This window comes from Vulpes vulpes, chromosome 6, assembly GCF_048418805.1.
Source record: "Vulpes vulpes isolate BD-2025 chromosome 6, VulVul3, whole genome shotgun sequence".
NCBI classification, from domain to species: domain Eukaryota; kingdom Metazoa; phylum Chordata; class Mammalia; order Carnivora; family Canidae; genus Vulpes; species Vulpes vulpes.
In genome coordinates, this window is record NC_132785.1 from 68,028,473 (window position 1) to 68,056,148 (window position 27,676).

Below are 27,676 nucleotides of genomic sequence, written 5' to 3' on the forward strand. Positions count from 1 at the left end.
GGACTGCAGTTCACAGACCTGCCTGTTGACTTAGACAATATAAATTATCTCTCTAAAAACTAACTAAAAAAATAATGAGTTGTCACTTTTGTTTTTTTAACAAATTAGCAAAATTAAAAAGTTTAATGACACATTTTTTTAAAAAGTAGAGAAAAATAGAAATAGGTACTTCAATATAGTTTTGATAGGGGTATATGCTGCAGTAGTATTTCAAAAAGCAACTCTTATCTATAAAAATTTCTCAGATGTTATGATCCAACAATCCAAAGAAGCTGTTCTACAAAAACAATAGCATGACAAAAATATAGAAAAAAAAATAACAGAATTTGTTGCATTCTTGCTTTTAATAAAAATTGGAACCTGCCTAAATTGACTTCAGTAGGAAAATGGTTGAATAAAGAATACTACACATGTGCAATGTCCTATATCAGTTAAAATGAATGAATCTTTGTTGACACAACAATCTAGAAAGATGTACCGAAAAGTTTTTAGCTTTTAAAAGCATTGAGGAATACAGTTTGGTTCCATTGTGTTAAAGAAAACTTTGGAACAGTGTGTGTGTGTGTGTGTGTGTGTGTGTGTGTGTGTCGATATGCATATATCTGACTTCATTTACAAATATATAAGAAATATAAATTTTGGAGGCCCAGAGAGAAATATTGAATAACATATCAAAAACTTAGAAATGTTTCCTTTGGTGGAGAAACACGAGAGCAAATTTCATTTCTTTCACTTAGGTAGATAATTTTTACTTTTGGAGGCATTTTAGTTGTGTGTATGGGGTGGTATACTTTTAAAGTAATAATAATGATAAATGCTACAGTTTTGTACTTCTTAAAAATGTAGATAAAGACATCTCTCTTTCAATATTTATATGAGTGAAAACATTTATATATGTAAAATGCATGGCATATATTTGGCTTTCAAATTCACAAACTACATTATTATGAGACTGTTGTTCTCAGTTATTGTTATGATGAGGACAATCTTATAATCAGTTTGATGTTTAAACAATTCGCAATCATTAAATACCTACAGAATAGAATTTTTTGGTAATTCTTAAGATGATTACTAGAATCTTCCTTCAATTTCCTTAGGATCTCGGGATTTTATAAAATCTATGATTCTGAGAGTGTGCTGAACCTATACTGGAGCATAATCATGTATCTGTTCTGACCTTTTGACCTCCTGATTCCCACTGGCAACCTTAATATACACTTCTAAGTATGTCTGTCTGTTAACTATTACAAAGACCTTATTGACCTTAGCTATATCCAATTGTAAGAAGTGCTTAGTAAGATTCCAAGGCTCTGTTTTTCTTAAACTTCATCTCTCATACAACCCAAATGCTCACCAAGTAATCACTACATTCATTCAATCAGTTATTCATACAATCATACATTTTGCAATTCATATCTTTATCCCTTCACCAAAGTATCCAGTTGCACCCCTACCCCCATTGATTGCTTTTATTGAATTTATCACAAGTTGTGATTTTTTTGTCTTTTAGAAAAAAATATGTTTACAATTTTTTATCCTCACTTAGAATGTTAGGCTCCATGACTGCTAAGATAACTTCCATTTCATTCACCACTGTTCTCTACGTTTAACCCAGTTCCCGATGTGTGTACAGGTATATATTTGAGTGTGTATGGCTACTTGGATAAATATTGGGCAAACATCTTAATATTTAATTAACTTTTTAATTTATTCATTGAACACATGTTTATTGAGAGATCTGTTTTTCCTGGCCTTATGTTTGATGCTGAAGATCCAAAATTTATATTAGATCCAACTCGGGTAGCCCTCCAAATATGAGTGAAAGGTGAAATCATTGATTTTTATGAAGTCAAAATTGAATATTTCACTGTCTGATCCAACTCATTACTTTTCCCCAGAAGTACTTGAAGTATTCTTTTTATTCTCAACCTGAGATTTAGTAGAGTACTCAAAATGTAGGTTACAATTTTCTTTTGTTTTTGTTTTCTATCACTTATGAATATTACTTAGGAAACAGGGATGCACTAAGTTAAATTTCCTGCTCCAAGTGAAAACATCTATAAAAGGTGTGTAAATAATAAGCACAATTTTTAAAGAGAATATAAGAATTTTTTATTTAAATCTCAAATCAGTTAATTACTTATCTCAAATGCTTATTTTAAGGCTTCAAAAATGAAAGAGGTAACTGTTGGAAGGTGACAAACAGGATTTTTCTTGCTTCTAAACCTTTTTTTCTATAAAATAATAGGCTTATAGAAATCTCTCTTTCTATAATTAGAGAAAAACTGGCTTCTCTCTAGATTAGAGTCACTAGAGCAGTTTAAAAAGAAACCCTCCAAGTCTCACAAATACTTTATGTGGGAGACACATCTTACATAGCCTGGAATTTTTTCTTTCCTTCCAAAGATCCTGAATTGAAAGGGAAATAGATACCTACTGACTAATGCAGGAAAAATACCTTAGGCATACATTTCATGTGATAATTGCTTTTCTTTTGCATTTAGGAACTACAGGCAAAAGTGAGAGAAATGTAGCTGGTTTTATTACCCAGAGGGAAAGCAATCACTATGCTTGTCAGGTCTATGAACATTTCTCCCATCCTGGGAAATCTTTGAAAAAATAAAATCATGTTGGTGGCTATCTTGCAGTGCACTCAATTAAAGCTAAGTTGTTAGATTTTTTCCTAAGAAATGTCAGCTACTACCATTACCGAGTATCTGACCAGGTCACATGGAAAATAAACGTGTTCATGCTATACTATCCGCATTTGTCAGGGACTGAGCTAAAAAGAAATACTGATTAGTATCTCATGGATATTCATTCTGGTTTTACTTGGGGCAAATTACATTCATCCTGCAAACTCTTTGACCACAAACGGTTATCTTTGCTGCTTGATTTGCCTCTAAAATATAACAATGCAGAATTTTATAATTTAAAAGTATAGATCAAATGCAACTGGTTTATGCATAAGCTGGATGAAAATTTGAAGAAATCTGCTTCATCAAGCATTAATAGAAAAAAGATACAATTAGAGACTGACTGTTCTGTTGAGACTATAACTAAACCTCTGATTTTAGTTACTGTGGAGGAGAGAGTGACAGAAAGAGAGAATGAGTGAATAAGATGGTAATTGGGTTTCTCAGATTGTTCTATTTGGAAAATGTCACATTTCAGAGATTCTGCTGCCTTTCTTTCCAGGATAGAAGGTGAGATTCAAGAAAGCTTTTGTGGATATAGAAAGGGCAAATTGCCTCATCAGTCATCCACTCCATCTTCAACTACTCTAATAACTCTCATTCCAGTGCTCAGCTGAGGCACAGACTCAAGGCCAAAGTCTACTTCTGAGATATAGGAAGAGTAGCAGGTATTTTTTAGCCTGGAGAACTTGGGAAAAATTAAAACAAAATCTACTGTTCTAGCCCAATATATATTCTCAGAATGAGTTTGTCCTGATACTTTCTTAATCCAAATCCTCTGCCAGTGCTTGCAAATTCTTTTGTGATTGAGTTATCTCTAATTTAGCCATTTTACCATATGGTATTGTTTCTAGTTATTTCAAAGAGCTATGAAAATTGCCAAAACCATTCAAGGAACATTTCTTATAGGCTACGTAACTTTATCTGCCCTGCCTCTAAATTTTTATCAAAAGGTGGTGACATCACCTGAAAAGGACTACAATTCTAATATTTTCTTTTATAGATTTTGCTAAAGATGTCTATTTGATTCTCAGAGAGATGCAACTATGAATATTCTTTCATAGTTTGTTATTACACTTTTACTTTACTAAGATTTCATCAGCATAGATGGAACTATTCTATCACTATTTTGTCCACTTATGTTTTCAAAGGACTCCCAGCCCAGGGAATTTCCACTATAATTAGTTTTAAATTTTTTCCAACTACATTTGGTTTTTACAGTAATTTTGTATTATCCTGGCTATATTTTCATTTTTTACAATATTTTTCTTAGGTTTCATTTATATGAGAGACACAAGGAGTTTGCACAAGTCATATCCTTGCCATATCTGATTATATTAAACTCACTGCACAGTGGAAGCAGTAGTGACCAACACAGAGCAAAGATGAAAAGAAGGAAAACTTCTTCGTTATTTTCTTCTCTCTCAAGTGAGTAAGTCAATTTGTATTATTTTTGATTTATTATTTGAGATTTTTTTTTACAGCTCCAAATATAAATGCATTTTACGTGGAGTACTTGTTTCATTATGACTGAAAAAGTAAGTTATCTCAGCAAAGTGGTACAGTATCCATGCCAAGAAAATATGAAAATACTGACTCTTCAGCAAGGAACTAACTTAGCAAAGTAGTCTCATAATAAAGGAACATATATAAATTATTAAAAAGGATAGAACTTGCTTATTAGCTCAGGAGTTTGCATTAGAAATATTAAATATAACAAATTCAGGTATCTGGGAAAAAAGGCTCAAGATGAGAAGTGGAACCATTGCTGAGTAAAGGCCAATTTCTTGACAGTGAGGACTGAAATAGTATGAAGTAAACAGCTAAAATGTCCAATTGTGCACCAAATCTTGTGGAACTTTGGATTCAACAGATTAACTACAGACTATGGTGATTTTTAAGGCTTTGCTTATTACTCTCTGCTTATAAATTTCTTTTCATTTTTGAAAAAAAAGAGAGAATTATAGAAATTCAATGTTAAAATTGTACTATGAGCTACCAAGTCTAATACATGTTCATTTTGGAGGTAAACATACCAATACTTCACCTGTGTTTACTTTAATTCTACAAATGTCAAAAAAAAATTCTACAAATGTCAAATATGATTTCAAATATTCTTCAAATATGTTTATTTGTCCATTAAATTATATAATTCTGTTTCAAATTTACAATGCACATACATTTCTAATAATGTAATATTTATTTGTTTTATACTAAAGGCAATCTCCCAGTGTTGCCATTGTCCTTGTTAAATAGGGACGTGACTTCATAAAGGGAAAAAAATGGACAGTATGCATAAGTAACTTGCTTTCTAAGCAGGGAATTGCTAATTTCCAGGTCACACACTGAACCTACATCATTTTTCAGGTAATATTTTATTGGGAAATCATACAAAATGTGTTTTATAGTAGAATTACAGAGATTAAGGCAGAAACCTGTTTAAGTAAACATCTATGCATGCTGCCAGCTTGAAGTAGGGCCATTTGGGGTGAATGACTATATGAAGCAGTAAGAGCTGTAAAGAGTATCTTACAGTTTCACACAGGACTTATTTTGTGGGTTGAGTAGTGCAAAAGAAGAGAAGTTGGTAAGCAAAAGCACCAAAAATGCTTTAGACTATTTTTGTTACTCTTCCGAGTATTCTTTCCAGACTACTATCTTGAAAGAGTTTAAATCTGTATTTCATACCTATATTGAATATACCAAATAAAAGCCTGTGCTATACAGTATAAAGTGAATATGGGTGAAAAAAAGAGATATGATTGAGAAGTCTCCATTTTACTGTAATACAATATCATGGAACTTTCCCTGAAGATTGATGTTTATAGTGAATATAGCTACTCCTTGTCAAGGACCATGGGAAACTGAAATTTTAATTCTGTGGATACCTGCCTACTTCTAAGACCCTCCTCAACTGCCTCAAAGATGTTAGTAATCAACATGGGTTTCTATCATCTGTGTTAAAAGAATCTTTTTTTTTTTTTTTTTGCAAAATTTCTGATTCTTCCCAGCTATACAGTTTCTGGTACTGTGAACTATTTCATTTAACCTGTTCCATTTTTTTAATATCATGTTTTACATAAATTTCTGGTTTATTACCTATGAAAATTATATTGGGGGCAGCCTGGTGGCTCAGCGGTTTAGTGCTGCCTTCAACCCAGGGCCTGATCCTGGAGACCCCGGATCGAGTCCCATGTCAGGCTTCCTGCATGGAGTCTGCTTCTCCCTCTGCCTGTGTCTCTGCCTGTCTCTCTGTTTCTCATGAGTAAATAAATAAAATCTTTAAAACATATATATATAGGTATATAAATAATCAACTGTATGAATTAAGAAGGAAAAGATCACCAGCTTACTCAGGACTTTTTTCTTTGATAGAAACACATGGTTCTGTCCCTGAGCACAGGTAATTGGGCAGATTTATTTTGGGTACTAGTGTTTAGTCCTAGAGTTTAATATGAAAACAAAAAAGAAAAGTGAATCACCATGGGTGATTGGAACAAGAACATAGAAATTGACTTAGTTTATAATGAATGGAAAAACAGAATATCAGTTTAACAACCTCTCATGCCAGTAGGCCAGGGAACATACTTAATTAGAAGAATATGAACTCTACTATCTCCAACATATTTTTAAAAATTTAAGCTGCTTTATTAAAAACATTACTTTCCTGTTTTTCTATGTTTCTGTATGTGGAAAACAAGTGACAATAGACCTACAGACATAACACAAGAATTTAGGGATTCTGGAATGCTACAGTATTTTTGTTTCTAATCTTTCCTACTGAAAAGAACTACTTCTTTTTCTTTTTAATACTGTCACGTGGTAAATTAGTATAAAGAAATGCAAATTAAAGACTTATGCCAACATCACACATTTAAATCCTTTTTAATCTATGTAAAAGCAGACTTTCTTCCCTTTACTTTTAACAAGATTAATTCATAGAAATCTCTATAGGACATTTCTCTTGATTGAGAAAGACTTGTAGCCCTTTAAATATTAGAGCTGTGCCAGAATGTCCATAAATAATTCCTACTCTCCCACAAACTAGAGTGCTAGTAAATGTGCAGACACTGCAGATTTTTACTGTTTCCTCTGCTTGCATTCATATTACAATAAATGAGAATAGATTTCTAATATCCATTTCTATTACATACATTAACTGAAGCTGTGGGGGTAAAATGAAAAATTTGCTAGGATTTGAGACACTGAGAAGGCCCATATGTTTATGTGTGGGCAGAAGAGTCAGTATTTCTGCCATGCGGTTTGGTATTTTTTTTCCTTTTTTTTTTTTTTTTTTTTTTTTTAGAGTAGCTTAAAATGTTCTAGGGTTTGCTAAAGGTTGAAGAGCATTCAAACACCATTCTGTTAGTTTAATTGTAGCCCTTTCTGTTAATAATTTTGGAAGGATGAACCAGTTTCAATTAAAAAGCCTGACTTGAGAGAAAAAATAAGCCAAATTGAAATGTACATGAACAAGTTTAGATTGTGCACTTCTTGGCATTATTTTCTTTCAATGGATAATTAGCATGAAAATGCACTGTAAAATTTAATTATAAAGAAGTTGTCTTTATATCCACAAGTGAAATTAAAATAAATCTGCTATTTAGGATGATATAATTTTTATGAGTGTTGATTTGTCTATGTCTCAATTGATTGATTTACTATGGAGGAGTTTAAAGATGTTTCCACATCATAAACTTTTTGGTGGAATATGTACCTGTATATCCCCATTATTTGGCAATGCACATCATAAATATTTGCCAAAAAAAGGATTAGAAAATCAGTGGCAGAGTTGGAATGTGATCTCTGAAGACTCAAATTAATGGAATTCTGCTAGAGACATAAAAGTTGTTTCCCTGCTGTTCACATCTGTTGCATTCTGGAAAAAAAGAAAATGTTATATGAAGAGCTGTGCTTGCATAGCTGACTCTTCTTGATTTGTGCTGATGATAGCTGAAGCTTCAATCTTGGCATCTTCCACTGCACATTGTCATCAGCAAGGTAGGAACACATCCTTGAATTAAATTAGAATTCAGTGTGAAATCTGATTTGTTTGACAGAAATTCACTTCTAGTCTAATCTGTAGAAATGCAACTGTTTTAAAAGTTACTACAACAATATTTGAAAATATTACCAAAGGTAATCTACCTGCAAAAAAAAAAAAAAGTAATTTTTGAAGTTTCCTCAAAGAGAAAGAAAGCAATCATAAATACCATTCAAAAGTTAAGGCCACAATGAAGGTGAGAAAAAATCCTGGTCACACTCACAAAAGCCTTATTGAAGGGACATAATTAAATGGTTTATGAACCTTGAGTTTATAACAAGTTCTAACTCACACTGTTTTTTCTTATCTCTTTTCCTTCTTCTTTTGCATTTTACAAAGATCTGTGCTGTCTTTTACCTCCCTAGGAATAAACAGAGTATTAGTGTCAGGGATTTCTTTAACAGGATAAGCAGCATAGAAGGAGAAGTTTGGGTAAACTGACAAATTAAGAACAATAATATTCTGTGGAATAGCCAAATTCTCACCTGGAGGTAATGAGAGATCCCTGGCTTTGATAAACAGAAAAGAATAAAATGTAGATGGCAGTTAAAAACTATAGAGATAAGGACACCTGTGTGGCACAGAGGTTGAGCATCTGCCTTTGGTGCAGGGCATGATCCTGGGGTCCTGGGATCAAGTCCCGCATAGGGCTCCCTGCAGGGAGCCTGCTTCTCCCTCAGCCTGTGTCTCTGCCTCTCTCTGCGTGTCTCTCATGAATAAATAAATAAAATCTTTTAAAAAAAGAAACTATAAAAAAAAGAAAAGAAACTATAGAGATAGGTGAGATAATCAATCAATCAATAAAATGTAAAGATAAAGAGATTAAGTGAAGAAGGAAAATATCCAACAAAGATACTAAGAATAAATAACTAAGTAGTAGGATCAGAATCAGTGTTCTAGAAATTATGAAGTGAGAATATAAAGTTAAAGGGAATGGTTACTAGGGTTACATGCCACAAAGAAGTTAGAGTAGAAAGTGGCTATATAATTTGAATATTACCAGCTTATTAGTTAATTATTGGAGAGCAAAGAGCCAGAAAGAGATTTTTAAGATAGAAGTAAACAAACATTAATTAAGCACTAAAAATAGTGAGAGTAACCTCTTAGCAAACTGAACATACAGAGATAAATGTGAGGATGATAGATTGAACCATGGTCCTCCTTAATGTGTCATGCATGGAGCATATTGGGAGGAAAATATGTGAAGGAGGGATTTAAAATCTTGAACCCCAGGGACGCCTGGGTGACTCAGCAGTTGAGCATCTGCCTTTGGCTCAGGGCGTGATCTTGAGGTCCCAGGATGGAGTCCTACATCAGGCTCCCTGCAGGGAGCCTGCTTTTCCCTCTGCATCTGTCTCTGCCTCTCTCTGTGTCTCTCATGAATAAATACATTAAAAAAAAAAAACCCTTGAACTCCAAAAAGGATGTGAAACAAGTTTCTTGTTTCAATGACTTGAAATATCATTGCTGTTTTTATTTTTTATTTTTTTTTAACATTTTATTTATTTATTTATTCATGAGAATACACAAAGAGGAGAGAGAATGGCAGAGACACAGGCAGAGGGAGAAGCAGGCTCCATGCAGGGAGCTTGACGCGGGTCTCTATCCAGGGTCTCCAGGATCACACCCTGGGCTGCAGGCGGCACTAAACTGCTGAGCCACCAGGGCTGCCCTCATTGCTGTTTTTATTCATTTAAGATTATAAATTAGTGGTCTTGGATGAAGACTTGTCTTTATACAAAACACATTTATTTTATTTTTTTAAAAATATTTTATTTATTTATTCATGAGAGACACAGAGAGAGAGAAGCAGAGACACAGGCAAAGGGAGAAGCAGGCTTCATGCAGGAAGCCCCATGTGGGACTAGATCCTGGGACTCCAGGATCCTGCCCTGAGCCTAAGGCAGACACTCAACCACTGAGCTACAGAGGTGTCCCAATACAAAACAAATTTAAAGGTAAGAAGTAGAGTTGTAAGACTGGATACAAAAATAATTCAAGATGGAATCCAGGAAGAATGCTATGCTAAAAAAGTTAATGATAATCCTCAGCAGCATGACAGATGGAAAGTTATGAGAAAAGATAGAAACAGAAGAGTCAAGGAGTAGTATAGATTCCTCACAAATTATACGAAGTTTTCAAATTTTAAAAAGATCTAGATTTTCAATTTCTAATGGAATTATAATGAGGGTTTGTAGTCATGAGAAGGCTGAATGAAACCATGTTGTTAACTTCAGGAAGAAAAGTGTTGGGTCTAAAAGGAAGATGGATGGAGACATTCTCCCGGAGCAGGGCAAGGTGGTGGGGGGCAAAGATTGGGAGCATGTGCCTGGCAAACAGGCCATCCTCAAATCCTTCTACTCTCTTGTAATTTGTTTATTGTTTTTTCCTTTTATTAGTTATACTTCATAGTATGAAGTATCAAATATTTCTACAGATTTATTTTGAAAAACAGCATCCTATTGCAATTCTTTCTCAGCAGCAATTCTATTTTAAATTCTATTTCTTTTAGCTGGTAATTTTGAATATCAACTCAATGTCTCTAGATAATGGCCTTCTATTATTAGTTCTTTTGTTTTTGTTTTTGTTTTAGAGCATTATGTTTTGACTTCCAACTATGGAAAATAAGGACTTAGCTTAGTTTTTATTTTCTTTCCTGTTTTCTCTGCTTTTAAATTTTTCTTCTAGAGTTAATTTTTTTCTTGTTTGGTTTTCATATGTGCATATCTCTAATTCAACCCAGACCTTTGTCAATTGCATATTACCTATGTCATCTTTCAAGACATTTTGATGCCTCAAGCAATCTGTTGCTTTAATCTTTATGAAAAAGTCTTATGTAGAATCATTTGACTTATTACAATCTGGATGGGCTGCCCGCTATCCCTGAGTACAGCTGTCATCCTGGAATCTCTCCTCTACATCATTCTCAGGACACTTTCATCACCCTCTTGTGTCTTGCCTTTCATTCACTTGTACATTAATCATTTATTCATATTTTTTGGCTGTGTGTGTAATTTGTTAGGTACTGTTTTAGGTGCTGGCTGTATACCAAAGTGGGGGGGAGAAATAAAATTCATTACTCTTATTGACTTTATATTACAGTGATACTCAAAAGAGAATTCACTTCAGTAATATTTTCCTCTTCTATATGGGTGCCTGATAAGAAGTATAAGAAAAAATACTCGTAGTGTTCTGTGGAAAAATAAGTGTTTCATTATAATTATAGCTTATCATGCACTATCTAAAAAGCAATCTGAGAAAGTCAACAGAACTTTCTGTAATTTTCCATCTGACTAGTCTTTTCTATAGTTTACTCCACTGTCTAAATAGTGTTTGGGAGGCACTCAAGATGAAATCTCTTTCAAAAACTTTGGGACTCACTTAGTAAGATTCTGCAAAATGTGTTCATGGACTTTTCTAATTTTTACCTCACAAGGAGTTATGTGAACTTTGAGGCCTATGGGGGAAGATATACTTTTTAAAGTTTTTATTAAAATTCCAGGTAGTATATATACAGTGTAATATTAGTTTCAGGTATATGATATAGTGATTCAGCACTTCCATTCAACACCTGGTACTTATCACACAAGTGAACTCCTTAATCTCCATCACCTATTTAACCCATTTCTTCCCACCTACCTCCCCTCTCGTAACCATCAGTTTGTTCTCTATAGTCAAGAATCTGTTTCTTGGTTTGTCTCTGTCTCTTTTCCTCCCTTTTCCCTTTGTTTTGTTTCTTACATTCCATATATGATGAAATCATATGGTATTTGTCTTTCTCTGACCTATTTCACTTAGCATAATACTCTCTAGCTCCATCCATGTCATTACAAAAGGTCTGATTTCATTTTTTTAATGGCTGAGTAATATTCCTTTATTTATACAAACATACACACACACACACACACACACACACACACACACACACCACTACTTCTTTGTTTATCAGTTGAGGGACACTTGAGAGAAACAGGGACACTGTTTCCATAATTCAACTACTGTAGATACTGCTGCTGTAAACATCAGGATGCATGTATCCCTTTGAATTAGTATTTTTGTATTCTTTGGGTAAATACCTACAAGTGCAGTTGTTTAATCTAAGATAGTTGTTTTTGACTTTTTGAGGAATCTCCATACTTTCTTCCAGAGTGTCTACACCAGTTTGCATTCCTATCAACAATGCAAGAGGGTTCTTCTTTCTCCATATCCTTGCCAGCACCTGTTGTTTCTTGTATTGTTGATTTTAGCCATTGTGACAGGTATGAAGTGATAGTTCTTAGTAGTTTTGATTTGAATTTCCCTGATGATGAGTGAATTTGAGCATCATTTCATGTGTTTGTTAGCCATCTGGATGTCTTCCTTGGAAAAATGTCTATTCATGTCTTCTTCCCATTTTTAATAGAGTTATTCATTTTGGGGGTTATTGAGTTTGTATCAGTTCTTTATATATTTTGGATCCTAACCCTTTATGAGATATGTCATTTGCAAATATCTTCTCCTATTCCACAGGTTACCTTTTAGTGTTGTTGTTAAGTATAGACTTCAGTGGCATTAGTTACATTGTGCAGCTTGCCACCATCCATCCCCATACCCTTCATCCTGTAGAACTGAAATGCTAATCCCATTCAACAGTAACTCCCCATTCTCCCCTCTCCCAGACCCTGGCAACCATCATTATACTTTCTAAAATTTTGATTACTCATAAAAGTAGAACCCTACAGTATTTGTCTTTTTCTGACTGGCTTATTTCATTCAGCATCATGTGTTCAAGCTTCTTCCATGTAATATACACCAGTTTTCTTTTTTTAAAGTTGAATACTACATTGTAAGAAAAAAAAGGGGGGGGTGTTGTTTGTTTGTTTCTTTTGCCATGTGATGTACTTCCAGTAGTTTATTTGGCATATGGTGCAAGAAAGTGGTCCAGTTTCATTCTTTTGCATGTTGCTGTCCAGTTTTCCATACACCATTTGTTGAAGAGGCTATCTTTTTCCCATTAGATATTCTTTTCTGTTTTGTCATAGATTAAATGACCATATAATTGTGGGTTCATTTCTGGCTTTTATATATTCTGTTGATCTATATATCTGTTTTTGTGCCAGTACCATATTATTTTGATCGCTACAGCTTGGTAATATGACTTGAAGTCTGGAAATGAGAGGCCTTCAGCTTTCTTTTCTTCTTCAAGGTTGTTTTGGCTATTTGGGGTCTTTTGTGGTTCCATACAAATTGTAGGATTGTTTGTCCTAGCTTTGTGAAAAATACTGTTGGTGTTTTATATTTTGATAGGGACTGCAATAAATGTGTAGATTGCTTTCGATAGTACAGACATTTTAACAATATTTGTTCTCCCAATCCATGAACATGAAATGTTTTTCCATATCTTTGTGTCATCTTCAGTTTCTTTCATCAGTGTTTTATAGTTTTTAGAGGACAGATATTTTACTTCTTTGATTAGGTTTATTCCTAGGTGTCTTATTATTTTTGGTACAATTATAAACATGGTTGATTCCTTAATTTTTCTTTCTGGTGCTTCTTTATTGATGTATAGAAATTAAACGGGTTTCTGTACATGGATTTTGTATCCTGCAACTTTACTGAAAACATTTATCAGTTCTGTTTTTCAGTGGTCTTTCAGGTTTTCTATATGGAGTATCATGTCATCTGCAAATAGTGAGAGTTTTCCTTCTTCCTTGCCAATTTGGATGCCTTTTATTTCATTTTGTTATCTAATACCAAAAGCAGATAATGACTCCACTAAAAAAACAAAAACAAAAACAAAAACTGCAGGCCAAAATTCCTGATGAACATGAATTCAAAAATTCTCAATAAAACACTTGCAAAAACCAAATCCAACAATACATTTAAAAAATCATTCAGTGGGATCCCTGGGTTGGCGCAGTGGTTTGGCGCTTGCCTTTGGCCCAGGGCGCGATCCTGGAGACCCGGGATCGAATCCCACATCAGGATCCCGGTGCATGGAGCCTGCTTCTCCCTCTGCCTATGTCTCTGCCTCTCTCTCTCTCTCTGTGACTATCATAAATAAATAAAAAATTTAAAAAAAATTAAAAAAAATAAAAAATCATTCAGCATGACCAACTGGGATTTATTATTCCTGGGTTACAAGAGTGGTTCAGTAATTTGCAAATCAATCAATGTGATATACCACATTAATAAAAGAAAGGCTAAGAACCTTATGATCACTTCAAAATTAAAAAAAAAAAAATTGACAAAGTACAACATCCCTTCATGGTAAAAACCCTCAATAAAGTAGGTTTAGAGGGAACATATCTTAGCATAATAAAGGCCATATATGAAAAACCCACAGCTACTATCTTCAATGGGAAAAACTGAGACTTCTTCCTTTATGGTCAGGAACAAGACAGAGTGACAGTCCACTCTTACCACTGTTATTTAACCTAGTCCTAGCCACAGCAACCTGGGAACATTAATTTCTTTAAATAGTTTTATTTAAACATTATTACTGAAGTGAGGAAAAAAAAAAAGAAGTCACAGATGAGATAAACAGGGAAGGCAAAACACAAAGAAGCAAAGGTACTATTAATACTGTCTTCTCTCTCAAGTATCCTTGAAATAAAAAACAAACCCCAAAAGCTAGATATAAATTTTGATTAAAGAGAATGGCGGGCAGCCCGGGTGGCTCAGTGGTTTAGCACCACCTTCAGCCCAAGGCGTGATCCTGAAGACCTGGGATCAAGCCCCACATCAGGCTCGCTGCATGGAGCCTGCTTCTCCCTCTGCCTGTGTCTCTGTTTCTCTCTCTCTCTCTCTCTCTGTGTCTCTCATGAATAAATAGATAAAATCTTTTAAAAAAAATAAAGAGAATGGCAATATATTTTACATATTTGGATTTTTTTCCTGAATAAATATATTGAAGTATAATATGTGCATTTGACTCTTTTGTTTCCATGTAGTTTTCAGACTCTTTCTGAGAAAGTGTATTTATAGGTGAATTTTTGGAACTTGATACATATACAGTATCTTTATTTTCCAGACACACAGAATTGATGTTTGGTCATTACAGAATTTTAGGTAGATAATACTTTCTTTCAGAAATCATCCTCACTAGTGTGGTGAGGAGTAATGCTATGTTGATTTCTCATCTTTCACATAAGACTTGTTTTCTCCTGTAGAATCTTTCAGAAGCTTCTCTTTAAAATCCTGTTTCCAGGGAGGCCTCAGTGGTTGAGCACCTGCCTTCGGCTCAGGCCTTGATCCCAGGGCCCTGGGATTGAGTCCCACATTGGGCTCCCTGCATGGAGCCTGCTTCTCCCTCTGCCTATGTCTCTGCCTCTCTCTCTGTGTCTCTCATGAATAAATAAAATATATTTTTAAAAATATCAGTTTTCAGAAATTCCGGAATGATGTTCTCTGGTGTAGCTCTGTCTTCCTTGAACAGAACACTTTGTGGGCACCTTCAGTCTAGACCTTATGTCCTAGAGTTTGGAATAATTATCATTAGGAATGTTAATCACTTATTCCTTCACCTCTTCTCTTTCTCTTCTCCAAAAGCCTAGTTATGTGGTTGTTATTTAGGCCTTTTGAAAAGTCGCCCTAATTTTTGCTCTTTTCTCTCCTACAATACATTTCTTTGTGTATCACAATATCTAGGAGGAATCTTCAGTATTTTTTTCCAGTACTTATTAATAAGTTTTTAGCACTGATACCTAATGTTAGGTTTTTTCCAAAATGAACAGTGGAGAAATAACAAGAAAACAGCACAGCCAGGCAGTAGGTTCGAGGGTGCTTTAATGGGGAGCACTCCCGGGCAAGGTCCCGTGACTCAGAGAGGTGGCCGAGTCAGGGAAGTCGCACCGGGGTCCGGGAGTGTGGGGGTTTTTAAGCCTTATGGGTTCCGGGTCTGGATGCAGGTGGGTCCCTTGCCTACACCTTGACCCTAGGTGATTGGCTGGGGGTGGGGATAGTACAGACGATGGGGGGTGGTCCCTGGCTGGAAAGTCCTGGCTGGAAAGTTTGTTTCCTGTCTAGGCTTTGATTTACTGGAGATGATGTGGTGGTCATGGCTGGTTTGGCGGAAAGATCAGCCATTTTGACGCAATTTGAGATGTCCGCCATTTGGGGAGTCCCTGTCTCTCAGCCAGCCCAACACCTAAATGTGAATTTCCCGAAGTTCCTTTTAAATTCACTGACTGTTTCTTTGCCAAGGAACCCCTTCCTCATTTCAGAACTCCTGTATCTTATCTTATCTTTCTGGTAGATTTTATTTTTATGTTTTCTTTCCTAGGCAATGATTTTTCTCAAAAAATTTTTTTACTTTGTTTTAGTCCACAGCTTTCATATTAGCATCTTTGCAGTCTTTTCAATTATCCTTTGTTGTTTGCTCAGATTTAAAACTGTAGCACTGTAAAGTTTGTGAAAGCACTGAGCATGTGTATGGAAAGTTCAAAAAGGAGCTTTATTTTATATGGAGACATCTAACTGGATATTTTAGTTGACAATGTGCTATCATGGGCTTTATTTTCTTTTCCTTTCTCTCCCTTCTTTCCTCTTACTTTTTCTTTCCCCTTTTCTTTCTCTCTCTCTCTGTCTATCTTATCTCACTGTGTGTGAATGTGTGTGTTTGTGTGTGTGTGTGTGTCTTCTCAGAAGCTACTAAGATTCCTGATAAAAGAGTCTGCAAAAATTTTTTTTCTTAGACAGCAAAGACCTGGCTCATGCTTTGGTAATTCAGGGACCCCAATGAAGAAAGGGTTCATTAGCAACATTTATATGCATGCATGTATTTTTCTTCAGTCTGAAGGATGGTGCCTACTTTGCCTATAATGAGACTCTATTATTACTAATTTACTAATTCTTTTTCACTTTTTCATTCACAAAAATCCAATTGTTTTGCAAAATAAAGAAGGAGAAATCGTCTTGTTGAACATAGCAGAGGAAGAGATTGGATGGAGTATTTCTTGAATAGGTTTTCAGCTAGTCCTTCTTAGTGTAGCTTTCTTGTATTTCACCCCAAACCCAGATCGCCTAGTGACTTTCAGGATTCTTGGGGAAAAAAAAAAAAGAAGTTGGTTCTGAATTGTCCTATTAAAGATTTATGATTCAGGTTTCTTACCAGCATCAGGCATTTCCACTCATTTGTATGCTTTCCTAATTCCACAATTGTGATACTATTGTCTTTTTTTTTCTTTCTTTTCATTTTTGTGGGTTAATGTCTTTAAAAATTCATTTATTTCATTAGACAAAATAGATATGTGTAGACATGTATATTTAATAAACTATCCCCACCTTCATTTCTACTCACCTTCAGCTTTTTTGAAATACATTGGAATGATTATACTAACCAACACTATTACAAAATCTGACGGTATTAATATTCAATATACATTTGCTCAATTAACTAATATATAAAAAATGAATGAATAAAGACTTGACTGTCTTTCTAGTGATATTGATGAGCAAATTAGTAAATGTAATAGTAAATAGAAGCATTTGGGAACATATGTGGACTATTTGCCACTTGCAATTGAAGGTTAAAATTTGAAAGAACATGTATTTATGAGCAGTGAACAGATGGCTGTGGTTATGAAGTTAAAAATAGGATTTTAAAATTCTAATTGTTGAAGACATTGGATCTTACAGTACTCAGAATAATGTAGATAGCAAAACGTTCCTATTTGATCAAAATAATTTAAAGTGAAATATCAGAGGGAATTCTCCAAAAAAACAAACAACAAAACAAAACACACAAAAACTAGATTTTATAAGAGAAGGAGGTATGCCATATTAATAATCATTGTAGAGAGAATGCATAGGAAGTACATATAAAGAAATTAAGCTATTGACATGTGGAACTTCAATAACTGTTCAACTAAAACTACAAATAAAGTGAGGACCTGATATTTTAGTTAGGGTAGGTAGATATGTCCTCATGATTATACCAGAAATTCGATGGAATAGGATTCATAACTGGAATATGGCCATTATTTTAAAGAAACAATTCTAGTCAAAGGAGTTGGACATAAGAAAGTATATAGATGCAAAGTAATCTACAAACCACATGGGGACAGTTGTTTTCACCAAATGATCCATTTATGTACCAATTCTTGCAATTCAAGAAAACCATGTACCCGGTTCTGGGTAATGGATAGTGGGTAGAAGTGATATGTAACATTTTTGAGACAGAATGATGAAAATATGCACCTGATTTTCTGGTTGACACCCAGTGAATTGTGACATTCCAGGTAGTAGAGATCCTGGCCAACCTGGATCCTTGGATGAGTATATAGAACAGAAGACTCTTCCGATTACCAAGCCTACCTGAACACATATCAATGACCAAGAAACAAACTTTCCATGTTGTTTTTAAGCAATTTATATGTTACAGTGCACTAGAACCACCTAATTAAGGTAAGTACATTAGTGATTGTAGTAATGACTATTAGAGAGATGGGAAAGCACAGTTTAGCAAAATTTTAGCAAAAAAGGGTAACATACATGTGAAATGAGAAAATCTTATCCACATTTTAACTGGAAATTTTTATTCAGTTAAAACAAGAAGAATTGATCCTTTTTTTATTTGCCTGGCTGAAAATTCAGTTTAAATATCTGTCTGTCATAGTGATGAACAATTAGTAAAGGGTGATTAGGTCATGAAACTACATTATTGGCACAAAGTGATAATGATTTAAAAATATGAATACAAATTAGCATATACAATTGAATATATAAGCTTAGGGAAATATGTTAAAAATTTTATGAAAATAGTAGACATCACACCATGGATTGAAATAAGAAACAGACTAAAGATTGGCAAATGTTTGTTTTGTTTTATTTTTTTAAAAAAAGAAAAAAATGGGATGCCTGGGTGTCTGGGTGGTTGAGCACCTGCCTTTGGCTCAGGGCCTGATCCCAGGATGCCGGGATTGAGTCCCACATCGGGCTCCCTGCATGGAGCCCGCTTCTCCCTCTGCCTGTGTCTCTGCTTCTCTCTCTCTCTGCACCTCTCATGAATAAATAAATAAAATCTTAAAAAAAAAGAAAATATTAAAATATCAGAAATACAAAAAGGAAAAACAGGCAGCTAAAAACATTACCATTATCCATGTAGATTGCTGTTCTATCAGCTCACATTTTAAAAGAATGAGCTAGAAATATACAAGCAAATTAAGAACACTGACAAATCTCTAAGGATATTGACAATGAGATTAGACTTATAGGTGAATCAAGGGTACCAGAAACAGAGATTTTTAAATTTTGTTTTGATCATAAAAAAGAGAGACATATAGAGTTACGTGTCCAACTCTTGATTTTAGCTCAGGTCATGATCTCAGGGTCCTGATATCAAGCCCTACATCAGACTCTCTGCTCAATGGAGAGTCTGCTTATCCCTCTCCCTCTGCCCCTTTCCCTGCTGGTGTGCATGCCCATTCTCTCTCAAATAAATAAATAAACCTTTAAAAAAAGAGAGAATGAAAGACCTACAACTGAGGCAGTGTTTGCAGAAAACAAAATTAAATAGAACTGTTTTATTTTGCTGCATCAAAGATGGTCTTAAAATTAATATAGTATATCTTGCTTTAATGAGAACAATACACGAGACAGGGGTATGTGAAAAGTCTACCCATGAAGTTTAATTTCATCACGAACATTTCAACATAAACAGCATAACTCTAAATTAATAGAATAGTCTAGGAAATATAGAAAAATCATGGAAAATGGGAATAAGATTAAAAAATAAAGAAAGACTAAGATTGCAGTTTTCAAAACAGTGGATTCTGGAATTATAAACTAAGTATAATGAGCATCTCCAGAAAAAAGAAGGTAAGAAAATGGACTATTAAACACAGGATATTGGAGTAGTCATAAAGGAATATTAGAGTTACTAGAACCAGCACAAATTCAATAATATGGCAAGGCTTGCTGAACTGATTTTACTTATTTATTTACAGTGTATTCAGAATTTTAGAAAAATTTTAATATATTCTCATGTATAGTGGAACAATTCAATACTGATGAATAGACAGGGTCACATGGATTCTGACCTCTTTGCCAAGTACTAGTAAGGGATAGATGTTTATTGTCTCATAAAATTCTACAATTGGCCTCTTCAAAATTGTTATCATGATTTTAATGAAACGTAAAAACCATGTTTATTGAATTTGATAATGACACAGCTCAGAAATCATGCTAATGATCTGAAATACTGGATCTTTATCTGAATAAATTTGGAATGACTGGGGTAAGGCTGAGCAAGAAAAATTCTAAGATTTCTCAGATGACCCAAATTCATATTTACAAATGGAAACATATTGGCCATAGGAATCGGGTTTTATTTCCACTCTCTGTGATCTGAGAAAGCTGTCATCCATCCAATAAATATTTGTAAACTGCCTACTGTGTGCCAGGAACTTAGTCCACTGAAGATCTGTCCAATAATAAACAAGGGCTCTTAAGCCTGGAGAGGGAAGAAAGATAAAAATTTAAAATATTTCAAAGTCTGTAGTTCAGAAAAGAGCTTATACTTTTCTGTTTAGTTCTAAGAGATAAGAACCAATGGCCAAAACCACAAGATATATTAGATATAAAGAAAACTTTCTTTTCATTGATACTTCATTAAAGAGTAGGATGCCTGGTGAGATTAAGGCCCTACCTCTTTTTGATCAAACATTCTTATCTGAGTGAGTGTTGATCTGATATGGAAGATGTTGCTTGAATTTCTCAAAAGATTGTGTCTACTATCCCTCCCAAGACTTGATAGTTACATTATTCTTAGCAGGCAGGTACTAGAATATATGGCATTGGTGCTTTCCATGCTTCAAAAATATTGGTTCATGTCTAGCAGAAAACTGTGGAGACAGAATAATGGTGGATATATGAATTTAAGTAACTTTGGGTTTCAATTACAAAAGCAATAGAGCTGTTGGGAGAAATAAAGCAAGCAGCACATAAGTAACTGAGCTAATGTGAGTTTGCTGCTTGATGAGTTACAGGTAGAGACTGTACCAGGTAGACCTGTCACAAAAGGACACTTTATTTGCAGCAAACAAGATGACAGGAATAACTTTTAAAGCCATGACTCCTCAACTGGGAATGAGTGGGTTTCTTTTATTTAGAGTTAGGATGAATATTCAGAAAGGGAAGCTTTGTCATCACATGTAAAGGTGGGCATAAGGTTGCACAGGCATACTTTGAAAACATGCCTATACTTGCATCCTATGTTATGGTAATGAAGCTTATGCTTTTCCTAGGGTAGAAACTAATATTATAGCGAGGCGCATAAAATGACTTTTCTTTCTGAGGACCCCTAACTCTTCCTGCTTACACAGGAGTATTACAATTAGCATACTTTTATACAACACTGAAGTGTTATTGTCACATTTTGTTATTACTGCAACATGTGCATTTAAAGACAGACACATAAATTAGGCTAAGCTGAAGGTGCAGGGTTTTCAATTTTAATACTGCCTTATGAAAATATGGCATCTGTAAATGAGAGTCTATTGGGACAGGAATAAGTTGCTTGTTTTAGTTAAGGGAGAAATTTGCCATAGGAAGGGAGTTGGATGTATGATTTTGATTCCCTGCTGGATGGAAAAGATGATATCATTAGTATTAAAAACCCATCAACACCCAGCATGTTATTGAGGCTGTGTTTGGAAATGCTAAGTGATACTGACACACAAATGTTTTCAGGGTCATTTGCAGAGAGTGTAGAATCAAAACTAGACACTTTTAGACTTGCTGAACAGAAAAAGGAATTTGAAAAACAAAATAGTTGAGTTTTCAGAGGAAAAGTCCTATTTCAAGGTTACTGTTAGTTAAATGATTGACACTAACTCAACACCTTTCCCCTGGTAAATGACAGGAATTCAGTTGAGTAAATTTTAAAGATCTAATTGGCTTTATGGGAGGATTCATGATTCAGGCATCATCCCCTATAGCAACTAGAAAAGAGCTCCAGAGGGCTATAACAAGGGAAAAGCTTTTAAAGGTGGGACAAGAAAGTCATAAACCACCAAACAAACAAAAGTGATCATTTTGGGCAAGTCCCTTTGGGGGACAAGAGAATCTTCTTAGATTACATTTCTGGGGAAGAGTGAAGCTACAGGTAGGTTAGGTTTTAAGCCCCTTTGGTAACGTGGGTCTAGCACAAGTGACACTGTTTTAGGCCTGTGGTTTTCTTTTTAACACACTCAAACAGCACAGGAGAAAGAAGTCTGTTAGCTGTTTACTCTTTTAAAAATTTAACCAATAGATTCCATGGAAATTCTGGTCTACAAGGTTAGAAAAACCTTACTACTCTAATTCTTATTTCCCGAGTGACCACTATAAGATTAAGGTGAAAAAGAGCAACATTGAGAAAGAAAGCATGGAATATCTGAGTATAAGAATTCTGCTTTAATTAGACAAGTTTATATTTGAAACAGAAAATCCAATGGGAGAATCAATTTACTTTACAACAGTTTATATTATTTTTAAGTTCATACATTTTAATTTTAACTCCTTTACAAAACATGCCAATAGTAATTTAATTAATTCAATCCTAGATCTTTTAAAGGAAAGATTCTTAGATCAATATTTCTGACGCTTTGATTCAATATGTTAAAATCTTACCCTATACTTCTCTTTGCAGTTTTCTAACCCCTAAGCTATAAAGGAGAACAGAATTTGCCATGCCAGATGTATCTCTTTAGCATAAGGATTATTTTGAACTGTTTTTTTTTTTTTTAATAGCAGACAAGAGAGAAGTCCTAAAACCAAGTCAACCTTTTGTAACAAACATTTATATTTATAAGAGAAATCTCCATTTGTAAGGGGTCTTCCTATCTGTTCCAGAAAGAGGAGGATAACTAATCTCTAGAAATTCTTATCAACAGAGAAGGCATGGACTAAAATCTGTAGAACAACCATACCCTTATTTACTGTACTTTGCCTGACAAACTTCCATAACTGACTCCCCTACCTCAAAAATCATTATATGTCTTTAGAGGGAGATGGTATTTAAGGTAATGGCTTGGGTCATTTTGGAAGTTACTCAGTTTTCTTGGGTCTCCCTCATGTAAACTTCTGTTTTGTTTTGTTTTCTCCTGTTAATTTGTATTTTATTATAGGGTGGTCTCATCCACAAACCTAGAAGAATAAAAAGAACATTATTTTTCCTCCCCTACAACTATCTTTAGCTCTCCTTGTTATGCCTCATTCATGAGAAGAATAGGAAGCCTAAATGGAGTACATTTTTGAAACTAACTGCCAGTGCCATTCAGTAGCATACATTACCCAAAAGTACAGAATCTTAACTTCCTTCCTTTTGTTCATTTCTTTGGAGATAACAATTGCAAGTATTTGCCAAGTAATTCAGTAAGTCTTTAAAGTCTGAAACCGGGGGCAGCCTGGGTAGCTCAGTGGTTTAGTGCCACCTTTAGCTCCAGGTCCTAGAGACCTGGAATCAAGTCCCACGTCGGGCTCCCTGCATGGAGCCTGCTTCTCCCTCTGCCTGTGTCTCTGCCTCTCTCTTTCTGTGTCTCTCATGAATAAGTAAAAAATCTTAAAAAAATAAAGTCTGAAACCAGGAATTTATCACTGTACTTAAGTTTCAAGGCATAAATAGTACTTTTTTGACAGCCACAAACTTTACAAATAAAAAGAAAAAAAAGCTCTAAATGCTTAGTAGTAAGTTCAGCAGCTTAGCCTCTCTCTCCTTTTCTTTCCAAGCTAAACCAGTAGAACCCTTGTTGCCATAACACAAGCAGAAGAAAATTAAGTTGCTTTGTTTTTGTTTTGTTTTCATTTGTCTTCCATTGTCTATTAAAGTGGTTTTTGTTGTTGTTTTCTCAATTGTTAATATGCATAGCAATCAACCTGAGATTCTATTATAATGTAGATTTTGAATCAGTAAATCTGGGCCTGAGGCCTGAGATTTTCATTTCTAATTAGCTCTCAGGTGATGGTGATGTTGATCAGCACAAATCACATTTTTGGTAACAAGTGTCTAGGATCTTAATTTCTTTCTTCTTTTGATATTATCCTAACATTATTGTTTGAGTTGTTCTCATTAGAATTTTCTTAGAATGGTCAGTATATCTTGGCATTTCTACATTAGATAGATTTATAATTTTGCAAAAATGACAAATTTCTTTTCTCTTTCTTTTTCTTTCTTTCTTTTTTTCTTTCTTTCTTTCTTTCTTTCTTTCTTTCTTTCTTTCTTTCTTTCTTTCTTTTTTCTTTCTTTTTTTCTTTCCCCTAATTGTGGTATTTATAGAGAGGTAGGGAATATGATGCAATATAATGCAAGATGATGGTTACTATGGATAAACCTGCAAGTGATGTAGTATGAGGGTTGGAGCAAGCTCTGTAATGGAACCAACCAACATGAGTTTACTCCTCGTTGAGTCAGAAATTGCATCATGTTGAGTTGTTGCACAAAGAAAATTATATTTGCAGCAAATGAGATCACAGGGAATGCCTTTGAAAGCTGTGACTCAGGCAGACCTGGTGGCGCAGCGGTTTAGTGCTGCCTTCAACCTGGGGTGTCATCCTGGGGACCCGGGATCGAGTCCCACGTCGGGCTCCCTGCATGGAGCCTGCTTCTCTCTCTGCCTGTGTCTCTGCCTCTCTTTCACTCTAAATAAATAAATAAATAAATAAATAAATCTTAAAAAAAAAAAAGTTGCATCTTAAAAAAAAAAAAAAAAAAAAGCTGTGACTCCCCAAACAAGAGTGAATGGATTCTTTTTATTTAGAGTTATGATGAATATTTAGATAGGGAAAACTTGTCATTATATGTACAGGTGGGTGGGCATAAGGTCACACATCTGTCTTAAGAAAACATGCCTATACACACATTGTACATTATGTAAATGTGGCTTGTGCTCTACATTGGGTAGAGATTTTAGTATTATAATGTAGTAAAGGTAATTGTCAGTCATTCTAGAGGTCACTCCATGGTCCATCTGTGCAGGTGGGAGTCAGGGGTTAAGCTCAAACTGCTCTGGGTGTTCTGGTCCAGTAGGAGGTTTTGCTATGGCTGGAAGGATGGTTTCACTTTGTATTTGCCTGAATTAAAAGATAAGCTGAAAAGAAGAGCATAAGGAAAAAATGTGGGACAAAGGTGGGTGAGTACAAGCAGGTGGGTAGTAAAGGTCAGGTCTTGGAGTTTAGCTGGTGACAGCTCCACAGCAGAGTACAGAAGGGAGACACACTGCTGAGTTTCATCTCTTTCCTTCTGTATTTCTTAATGTAAATAGCTCTGGCTTCCATTCATTGAACACTGTCTGTATTCCAGGTTCTAGTTTAACACTCTTGAAAATATTTGTTTTTAGATTTTTTTTTTAATTTACAAGTTTGTTATCCCTGCATTACAGATAAGGAAACATCATTCATCCCATTTGAAAGATGGGGGGTTAATTAGTCTGTTAAAAGTTAAACACTTCTCAACTCAGTTTCTGAGGCCAGCATTGACCCTAATTTCCAAACCAGTTAAAATAGTACCAAAAAAAATAAAAATAAAAAAAAGAAAGAAAATTACCGACTAATATCTCTCATAAACCTAGGTATAAAAATCATTTGTAAATATTAACAAATCAAATTCAACAATATGAAAAAAGCCCATAACAACCAACTAAAATGTAATCTAGGTATGTAAGACTGGTTCAGCATATGGAGATTGTGGAGGCCGAGAAAATTAAGGCCATTCCACTTTAAGTTCAGCGTTAGCACAAGTAGAGCCATCCCAGGCCCCTGTGAATAAGAGCTGAACTTTATCTTACTTCAGTTACAGGAATAAAACAGTTTACAGCTTAAGGTCCTAGAAAGCCCCATATTAGAATAAGAACAGAGCCCAAGCCAAGGGCAGGAAGCCCCTATTAGAATAAGAATAAGAGCTCAATGCCCTTGAAAGCCCCATATCAGAATGTAAACAGAATTTGAGAAATTCCTCCACCCCTTCTGGAGATCCCCTAGACCAGCCCTTAAAACTAAGCTGAAACCCACCTCAGGGTCCAAGTCCCTGCTCCACTGTGTCAGGTATACTTGGACCCAAGCTCGAGCTTGTAAATAAACCCTCGTGTGTTTGCATCGGGGTCGGCTCCTTGGTGGTTTCTCGGGTTCTCAATCTTGGGCACAAAAGAGATCAGTCAGTGTAATCTACCATATCAGTAGGATAAGGAAGAAAATCTCATAATCATATCAATTGATGCAGAAAAAGTATTTGACAAAAGCTAATACCATTAATGTTAAAAATGATCAAACTAGAAAGGGAGGAAAACTTCCTCAACTTGATAAATATATCTACAAACAAAATTCTACAGCTATCATACTGAAGAAACCCCCCCTGTAAGTAGGATCAGCCCTAATCCAGAGGCAGCCCATCCAGGTGCCTTCCTGAAGTTTTAGCAACAAAAAGCATTCTGTTTAAGAAAACCATTTCCCCCCACACCCTGATTGGAATGTCCCTGAATAGGTTCATGTTGACCTTCTGAGAAATCAACCTGGATGCTATGCGACTCCCGCGGTTCTTTTGTCTTTAAGCGTTTTTTTCTTTTACCTTTAAAAGATACCTGTAATTGGGGATCCCTGGGTGGCACAGCGGTTTGGCGCCTGTCTTTGGCCCAGGGCGCGATCCTGGAGACCCGGGATCAAATCCCACGTCGGGCTCCCGGTGCATGGAGCCTGCTTCTCCCTCTGCCTGTGTCTCTGCCTCTCTCTCTCTCTGTGACTATCATAAATAAATAAAAAAATTTAAAAAAAAAAAAAAAAAAAGATACCTGTAATTGCTAATCGGGGCTCTCTTCCTCTTCGGAGGCGGAGAGCCCGTTTGCGCAAACGTCCAATAAACCCTCTTGCTAATTGCATCTGCCTGTCTGGGGTCTGAGTCTCTGGGGCGTCCACGCTGGCACCCGTGAGCCAGGGTCCAAAAATACTTAATGGTGAAAGACTTACTATCCTTCTAAGATTGTGAAGATTTCAGTCTCACTGCTCTTATTCAACATGGTATTGCAAATTCTAGACTATATAATAAGGCAAAAAGGGGAGGGAAAGGTAATAAAATCACACAGATTGGAAAGGAAAAAATACAACTATCCCTATCTGCACATGATATGATTATCTAGATAGAAAATCTTGATTCTCCTAACAAAACTAGAATAAGTAGGTTCAACAAGATTGCTGAATATAATATCAATACACACACACACACACACACACACACAAATTGTATTTTTTAAAAAAAGTTTTAACTCACAACCCTGAGATCAAGATCTGAGCTGAGATCAAGAGTCACACTTAACAGACTGAGCCAACCCCCCAAAATTTTATTTCTGCATATTAGTAAGGAGCACATAAATCTATATCAAAACTGTACTAGCATTTACAGTTGCTCCAAAGAATATGAAATTCTTAGGTATAAATCCAACAAAACATATACAAGATCTATATGCTGCAGTTTACAAAAAATTGCATCTGTATGATGCAATTTACATCATTTCTTTGATGAAAGAAATAAAAGAAGACTTGAGTAAATGGAAAGATATATCATGCCCATGGATTGGAGGACTCAACATACTTGTTGGGGAGAAAGAATCTACTGTGCCTTTAAAGGCCCTTTTAGCTGGACTAAGAATCAAATTGACATGAGATAGGTTAACAGAAGAAAATAAAATTGAATAGTGTACTTACCAGGAATCTGCGCAACATGGAGTTTCAAAGAGAGTGAAGCAACATGAAGATTATAAGAGCTAAGGAGAGGAGTAGGGTCTAGGATACAAAGAAAGAAAGACCATTAGCAGAAAGGTGGAAGATATTTGGAAAACAAAGATTGCTGTATTATGCAGGTAAGTTTCTTAGGTACAGACAAATCTCTGTCAAAAACTCTCTTCCTGGTACAAGCAGGCAGTGAGGGAAAGATAAAGAGCTTCTCCTGAATCTGCTGGGATTTGATTGCTTTTAACTCAAGTAGTGTTCA

At 35.1% G+C, this 27,676-nt stretch overlaps 1 long non-coding RNA gene and 1 pseudogene across 1 annotated transcript; both read right to left on the reverse strand.

Moving 5' to 3' along the window:
* LOC112926480 (glucose-6-phosphate isomerase pseudogene) overlaps nt 1-15,807 on the reverse strand; it is a 51,279-nt pseudogene extending 35,472 nt beyond the window's left edge.
* Nucleotides 15,808-23,950: 8,143 nt separating this feature from the next.
* Nucleotides 23,951-26,464, reverse strand: LOC140599222 (uncharacterized). Its single transcript, XR_012001908.1, has 3 exons — nt 26,274-26,464; nt 25,708-25,829; nt 23,951-24,339 (listed from the first exon to the last, which is right to left on the reverse strand). It is a non-coding gene; the product is annotated as an uncharacterized lncRNA (long non-coding RNA).
* Between the last annotated feature and the right edge of the window lie 1,212 nt (nt 26,465-27,676).